The sequence below is a fragment of the Camelus ferus genome, chromosome 34 (assembly GCF_009834535.1).
Source record: "Camelus ferus isolate YT-003-E chromosome 34, BCGSAC_Cfer_1.0, whole genome shotgun sequence".
NCBI classification, from domain to species: domain Eukaryota; kingdom Metazoa; phylum Chordata; class Mammalia; order Artiodactyla; family Camelidae; genus Camelus; species Camelus ferus.
Window position 1 is genome coordinate 21,453,626 of NC_045729.1, and position 9,001 is coordinate 21,462,626.

A 9,001-nucleotide genomic window follows, 5' to 3' on the forward strand; every position below is an offset into this window, starting at 1 on the left:
TGCTAGAAGACCAGTCATTTGTGATGTCACAGCTACAGGTGAGAACCACTGTGATGGCCTACACTTTATGTGGTGTAGGCCTGCCAAAGCAGCATTTGAAGCTGCAGTCTCAAAATCAGGCAGATTAGAAAAGGAGCTGTAAAAATGTTATTTGAGATGCACATGTTTCTTCAGAAATTCAAGATGTGTCTCCTACAGATGGACCAAATGGTTCAAGAAGTCCAGTACATCTCTATTGTGTGATCAAACATTCTCTGGGGACTTGGATTTGAGGTCTAAGATCGAAGAAAATGCTTTTCAGACTTTGTGTGAAGAATCCTTGATAAAAAGACCATGTTACACACATTGTGTCTCTGAACCAGATGAAGATAATGATTTTCGTTCTCTGACATTTCCAAGAAAACTCTGGAAAATGGTTGGGAGTGACCAATTTCAATCCATCTGTTGGGATGATAATGGAACTTCCATAGTGATCATTGAAGATGTCTTTAAGAAGGAAGTTTTGGAAAGAAAGGCCCCTTTCAGAATATTTGAAACTGGAAGTATGAAAAGTTTAGTTAGACAGCTTAACCTATACAGGTTTAGTAAAGTGCGGCAGAATTTTCAAAGATCTGCTTGTCTAGCTGACTTTCTGGCAGAAGAAAAAGAAGTCTCTGTTTTAAGCAAGGTATTCAGAAATTTTAGTCACCACCTCATAATTTATATATAAAATTTTATTTTGTACATCAATCTATGGTAATGTAAATGTAAAGCTAGACTTTGAAAATTGTTTAAAAGTACTAAGGCTAAAATACTTTATTTTTTCCAAAAAATAAGGACAGCGCATTAAGTATTCAAGATTATGTGAAACTTTGCTGGCAACTATGAATCTTATCAAAATCTAAATAAAGGTATTAAAGCTGCTTTTAAAAATGGGCAGTCACCGTTACTGCAAATGCTAACATTTTAAATTTGATGATTAAACTTTTAAATGTGTATTTCCCAAATAAGGAATTTGAAAAAATAGTCAGCAATATTCATATTTTGATGATATTATTTTTGTATAGTAAGCATGAAATCTCAGGTTTTAAAGATTAGTCATATTGTAGTCTTGTATTTTGGTTAAATTAATACTAAAATCTTTCCCCTTTGTTTGTAGCTGCAGTTCTATCATAATCCAAATTTTAAACGAGGATGTCCTCAGCTTTTAGTGAGAATAAAAAGAAGAGTTGGGATTAAAAATGATTCCCTGGTATCTTCACTGGCTGAAGATTTCAACAAGAAGCACTTTACAGCAGGGGGTAATGTCAATAGTCATATTTATGGTTTTATGGTTGACACTAGAGGAGAAAGTGCATTTTTACCTTCTGCAAATTTAAACATGCCTCTAAAAAGAAAGCCCTTTACTAGCCACATAATTGGTGATACAACTACCCCGATGAGAGGTGATTTTTCTCCTGCATCATCAATGTCAGTTAGACCACCAGAACAAATTGCAGTGGATCAACATGCTATTTTAAATCAGTTGACCACTTTCCACGTGGACTCACAAAACAGCTACACTGAAGAAAATGGCCGTGTTGTGAATTTCATTACAACTACAAATTCTTCTTCTCAGTACAGCACCTTATCTCCCATACAGAGCAATTAAATTGGACTGATGTTGGAGCCTTCTACTTTTCCAAATAGATATCACAACATATCGGCCAATGAAGGTCCTTTTTCTAAACTTCAAGCAGAGAGCAACCCATGGTTTCCAGTGCCAGTGATAACTGATACAACAGCTACCTCTCTTTCACGGCCAAATCATCAGCAAACTGCAGTATATGATCGACATCCTAATTACAACTGATCTGCCAGAGGAATACCAGGTTATACAGGATAACAAAGATAATAATTGATGTTGGTACAAGTTACAAATATCTGCTATTTTCCTATTTGAATAATAAACTTACATGTGACCTGTATTTTCCTTATTTTTTTTAAAATACATTTAAGAGTAAAATGGGAGAGTAAGTTCTATTTAAAGAAAAAAGATATTTGATTGATATGATCATTTGATGGAACAATATGGGAGTAAATTTGAATAATTTCTTGTAAGGAAGAAGAGAAAATGGCAGAATTTGGGAAAAGGCTAAAATATTTAGAGAGGGAAAAGTACTAAGTTGCTTCTGGTTCATCCTGGAAAGTATTAAAGAGTTGTTAGAGTAGGTTGGAACAGGAGATAAATGCAGGAACCGGACCATGGATCATGGTCTCTATTATGTCATCCCTGGAATCATAAAGATCACATGATATAGTCTCAGATGGCACATTCAGCATGTGGTAGAATTTGAGAAGTAATTTTATCTATGGTTTTCTTTCTGCTGTTCTCAAAGCATTGCAATTGGTGATTTCATTTCCTCCCCTGAAGAGTTTACACTATATTTTCTTGTGAACAGTTTATGTTGCTTTTATGTTGCAGCCAAAGATAAGTTTACATCCTCAGGGAGGCAATTAATGACTTTCCAAATCTAAGCCCACAAACACAACATAGTTTAGTCATTTCTATATAGATCTGGCATCTGACTACCTTGGCATATCTTTATGTTTCAGTGTATCTGGAGATAAATCCAGGCAAAAGCTTGTCAAACATGTTAACTCCAAACTCACATCTTTTGTTCCAGCTCATCCTTGGACTTAGGATGTCCTCCTTTTACCTACTTAGAATTTCCCAGTCTCAGCACAAAAACCACCTCCTCCAGATGTTTTCTGTCTATCCCCCTTTCCTTGTCTAACTTGGGTACCAGCACAGTAAGCACAGCACATGCCACAGGATGCATTTTAGTATTTAGTGAATGAAAAATACATGTTGATTTAAGCAAAATCTACTTTCTGAAACAACAAAATTTCTCGGTTTTCAAACTATTTCGTTATGGTATTTACTCTTCACCACAAACTAGCTCTTTTCATAGCCCAAGGAATAGTCACACAAGACAGTAAGTGGAGGTATGTACAGGAGACAAAGTTTTGTTTTCTTCTTAATTCATGCCTCCAGAAGCCTAAAGCATTCCATTCTCATTTCCTGGATATATTCCTGTCTCTTCCTCACAGTCCCGCCTCAATATAACTGATTCTCATCCCCATACCAATAATTATATTGCCTTCTAATTAATTTTCTTCTTAGAATCAGAGCTTTGTCCAGAAGTGTGAGTGCCATCACAAACATTTAAGTAGGTTTATACACCCCACATAACTTGAGCCCCTTCTAACCTTCACACAAGAAGTATCTAAGAGGTAGTAACTCCTTACTTGGGGTTGTTGTATTCAGTAACCAAATTGCAATCTAAAATGTGTGAACAAGAAACATTTGAGGGTGGTAGAATTAAAAATTTGTCCAAATTCAAGAATATCAAATTTTGCAGATATTAGGAAATATAAAATATTCATTTAAGACTTTGTCTATTTCCCATTAATTTAAAATAAAAGGTGAAGCATTTTCAGAACATAAAATGCCCTGAAATGTTGGAAAAATTGTAGGCAAGGTCATGGAGCCTAAGGCTACTGCTCACAATCATACAGCCAGTGTCAGCTAATAAGACTGGAATGGCAATATTCAGTCCTGAAAATGTGTCACCAGTTGTGTAGAAAGCCTTTGAATATCTGGAAAATGGGCAAATGGACCAAGGTAAGCTGTAGCCACATCCCACAAATGTGGCCTTTCCAAGATAAGAAAAGAGCTTACTTGCAGCGGGAGAAATGTCTCTGGACAGCAGTGGTTTTCCCTACAACAGAAACATGAAGCTTTTAAGTTTGCCAGCTCAACCCTGATGGTGGTTATGTTGTTGTTTACTTTAGCAGTCTGGGGTTCAGTTGGGCTGGTTCAGCAGCTAGTTTCCAGCTCTCTTGTCAGACAGTGTGTCTTACCTTGATCATCTTAACAAAGTTCTATACTGATAAGTCAAAATGTACAGTTTACTTTCAAAATTAGAAATCCTAAACAAGAATATTGTTTGTTTGTCCATCTGTAGTTTTCTACCTGGGATAAACTAGACTATTGGCAAAAGTAGAAAAGTTGGGTGGTGGTTTGAAACCTATTCTCTGAGCTCTGCTCATTGAATTCTTCCCACTTAATACTACAAGTCTGTCTACCACTGTGTGTGTGTGTGAATACGGATTGTTAAGCAATAACTAAATTTGTCTTAGTTGGGTCATCAGTGAATTATTCTTCTGCATCTTGCAGGATCTCTGTGAATTAAGAGTTTCACTGAGCCTACAATTTCTTCAGATCAGGGAGAGGTAGATTATATTTCTCCCAGTATACTAATTGTTACCTGTTCACTGAATCCCGGGTTGATGCTAGGGCAAAGCCACTGAACACTTGAATTGGACTGATGAATATACATTCTCCAGTCCCCAGAGCCCAGCACAGGACTGTGCCTCCTTTTCAAATTAAGCTTATGTCTAAGATCTTTTTTTCTTTTAATTCTCATTGTTGACACAACTTATATTGGCTTTGAACACCCCTTGACTAATTTATACAGAGTGAACCACTGACTTTTTCCCGTTCACCTAGAAACTGCAATAATCTTTCTTTCCTTGGACTACCTGCAGTACAGTAAGCATAGTCATAATTTTGAAAGCAGACCTCAGTCCTAAAAATGCAGAACATTTACACTTCTTTGCCCAGCACTAGAGCAAGAATGTTTGTTGTGGATCTCAGGGATTATCCTCACATTCCCTAATGCAACCATGAGAAAACACAACATTGTTATCCAAATCAAGTCTTTGTCAGTATTGCATTCTCATTCACAAACAGTTAAGAAGAGTTGGAGTTCTGAGATTTTACCATGCTGAGATTTTTAGCAACGGAGCACGTTCCTTTCTTGTAGATGCTGTCGGGGAGATGAGACCCTCGGTCAGAGATAGTGAACTTTATCACTCATAGGAAATGAAGCCAGGGTTAAATTTGTATCCATTCCCTAATCTCAGATGAATACACAGAGTGAAATTTTGATGCCTACAAAAGCAGTGGGCTGTTATCATGAAGAAATTTTAAGGCATGGGAAAACACTAATTTTATGAGTATCTTTATGTATTATTTATTAGAATCACTTATCTATTAGTATATTTACCTAGGATAAATACATCATGACTCAAGGTTACTTGCTGCAAAAACAATCAGGAGAAATGACATAGAAAAAATGATCATTGCATTTCCATTTTTCCTTAAAATTTTATTGAGATATATTTGGTATAAAACATTGTGTAAGTTTAGGTGCACAGGAAAGTGATTTGATTTACATGTATCATGCAATAAATATCATAGCAACTTTAGGGAGAATTCATTATCTCATTTAGATAAAATATTAAAGATATACAATTTGGATTTTGGTTGTGATGAGAAATCTTAAGGTCTTCTCCCTTAAAAACATTCTTATATAACATAAAGCAGTACTAATTATATTTTTGATGTTACTAATTGGCCTCCGTAGAACACGTTTATTTTATGGCTGGAGGCTTGTACCTTTTGAGTGCATTAATCTAATTCTCCTTTCCCAAACCTTGCCTCCGTTATCTACAAATCTGATTTTTTTCTTTAATTATGTTTGTTTGTTTTTGAAGTGTACTTTAATCTATGACAGTATGTTAGTTTTTCTTACACAACATACTCTTTGCTATCTATAATACATTTCAAACTGATCAGCAGAATAAATCTAGTTATGATAAGTTGCTATTTAAAAATATTTCATAGTTATTGACTATTCCCCATACCATACATTTCTTGTCTCTGGCTCATTTTATTTGCAACTGAAAAATTTTCTCTCTTAAGTTTCCTCAACTATTTCTTTTTCCTCACCCTATTTCCCTCCTTCTTGTGAACAACCTGTTTCTTTCTATATCTATAACTCCTTTTGTTTTTTGTTATGTTCATTTGTTTTAAATTCCAAATGTGAGTAAAATCATTAACATTTGTCTTTCTCTATCTGGCATATTTCATTTATCATAGTACCGTCTTTTTCTACTCATTTGTTGTGAATGAAAAGAAATCATTTTTTGTATAGCTGAGTAATAACCCATTGTATCTTTATGTGTGTGTGTGCATCTATCTATCTATCTATCTATAAATATAGATAAATCTGTAGTTAATAGATGGGTATATATATATATATATATATATATATATATATATATATATACTATAAACACACATTTTTATCCATCATCTATTGACGAGCAATTAATTTGCTTCTATTTCGTGGCTATTGTAAATAATACTGCATTGAATACAGGGTTGAATTAATCTTTTCTGATTAGTGTTTTTATCTTCTTGGAATAAGTATGCAGATATGGAATTGTTGGATCATATATCATTTTTTATTTTTAGATAAAACTCCATACTCTTTTCCACCGTGGCAGCACAAATTTACATTCTCTCCAGCAGTGCATCAGAGTTCTTTTTCTTAAGTCCTCAACAATAGTTATATTTCTTATCTTTTTGATAATAGACATTCTGACAGGTCTGACATAAAATCTCATTTTGTTTTGGAATTGCATTTTTCTGACAGTTAGTGATGTTGCACGTTTTCATATGCCTGTTGGTTATCTTTCCCCCAGTGTATATTCATTTTTTGTAATGGGCTAAATGACCATAATTTTCTGATTTCATTTTTATGCACTCTGTTGTGTTCCATTTTTCTGTTTGTTCCATGCCTGTACCATATTCTTTTTATTACTGTAGCTTTGTATTCTAGTTTAAAATCAGGGACAGTGATATATCCTCTTTGTTCTTTCTCAAAATTGTTTGTGTTTTTTGTTTGTTTTTTTCTTTACTTTTTTCTTTTTCTTTTTTTTTTTTTTTAGTGATTTCAACTCTTTTGTGTTTATATGTAAATTTTGGAATTATTTATTGTAAGTGTCTGAAAACGCCCTTGGTATTTTTATAGGCACTGAATTTAATATGTGTATTTTCTTGGTTAGTACTGTCATTTAAAAAATAATTTTTTTCCTAATCTATGAACACAGTATATCCTTTCATCAGTTTGCATTATCTTCCATTTTTTTATAAATATTTTATAGTTTTCTACGTACAGGTCTTTTACCTCCTTGGTTGGATACATTTCTAGATATTTTCTTTTTTGTAATGCAACTGTAAATGAGACAGTTCTGTCACTTTCTCTATCTTCTAGCTTGTTAGTTGTAGAAATGCAAAATCTCTGTATATTAATTTTCCATTCTAAAATTTTACCAAATGCATTGATAAGCCCTCATAGATTTGTGGTGCCATCTTTAGGATTTCTGTTTAAAGTATGTCCTCTGCAAACAGATACTTTTACTCATTTTGTTAATTAGCTATATTTTATTTACTTTTATTTTGGATAGCTATGGCTGGAATTTCCAATACTATATTGAATATAACTGGTAAGGGTGAGCATTCTTGTCTTCTTGCTGCTCGTACAGGAGATGCTTTCAGCTTTTGATCAATGAGTGTCATGTTAGCTGAGGTCTTGACATATATGACCTTAACTGTGTTGAGGTATGTTTCCTCATGCCCAATTTGAGGAGAAATATAATCATACATATATACTGATTTTGTCAAAACATTTTATGATTCTACTGATGTGACCATAAAATTTTTATTTTTCAGTTTGTTAGTGTGATGTATCATATTGATTTATTTGTAGGTATTGAATCACTTTGGCATCCCTGGAATAAAATGGACTTAATCATATTGTATAATCCTTTTAATGTATTGTTTGGCTTGCTAACATTTTAGTGATGATTTTTGCATCTATGCTTATCAGTAATATTTAACCTGTAACTTTTTGAAGTATTTGCTCCAGTTTTAGTAGTAGTGTGATACAGAAATCTGGGGTAGGAATCATTCATTCGTCTGTAAATTTTTGAAATACTCTGAGAACTATAGGTGATAGCTCTTCTCTAAATGTTTGGCAGAAGTCACCTGTGAAGCTGTCTAGGCCTGGAGTTTTATTTCTTGGGAGATATTGTTTAATTACTGATTCAATTTCATTACTAATAATCTCTTCATATTTTCTGTTTCTCATTCTATTCTGGAGATAATGTCTTTCTAAAAAATTGTCCATTTCTTCTAGGGTTTCCATTTTATTGACATATAATTAGTTGTATCCTCTTATGATGCTTTGTATTTCTGTGATATAAGCTGTAACTTCTAATTTATTTCTGAGCTTATTATTCTGTACTCTCTTGTTTGCTCTTGAGTTGGATTAAAGTTTATCAATTTTCTTTATCTTTCAAAAACCATTTTTTAGTTTGTTAACATGTTTCTATTTTTAATCTTTATTTTATTTATTGATGTGCTGACATTTCGGCTGTCTTTCTTTCTACTAACAAGTTTGTTTAATACTTTGCTACATCATTTGATTACAGGATTATGTCATAGGAGAGAGATGTTTCTTATTTGTATAAGTGGGATTATTTTGCTATAAACATCCCTATTAATACTGCTTTTGCTATACCCCATGAACTTTGTTTTTGTTGCCATTTTTCTTTATATATTTTTCTTTGATTTATACAGCAATCCATTGGTTGTTTAATATTGTATGATTTATCCTCCAATTTTAAATTTTTTCTCAGTTATTTTCTTTTAGTAAACTTGTAGTCTCATAGAATCCATAAGTTTCTTCTCAAAACAAGGAGACAAAAAATAAAATTTATACAAAAATATGAAAGACCAAAATTTTCTAAAATTATCTTTGAAAAATGAACAAATTTGTGAGTATTATCCTCTCTGACATTAGAACATACTACAAAGCTACAGTAATCAAAATATCAAAATATGGCACTAAAAGAGACATAGAGATTAATGGAACAAAATAAAGATTCCTAAAATAAACCAACACACATATGGTCAATTAGCCTACAATGAAGGAGGCAACGTATACAATGGAAAAAAGGCAGTCTCTTCAACAAGTAATTCTGGGAAAAGTGGACAGTACATGTAAAAAGAAGATATAAGGGCACTTCCTTCCATAGTATCTAAACTAAGATAAAAATGGATTAA

The 9,001-nt window shown here is 33.2% G+C and overlaps 1 pseudogene; it reads left to right on the plus strand.

The window, feature by feature from the left end:
- Positions 1 to 164: 164 nt before the first annotated feature.
- On the plus strand, positions 165 to 1,831 carry LOC116661264 (annotated as a pseudogene).
- Positions 1,832 to 9,001: the final 7,170 nt, after the last annotated feature.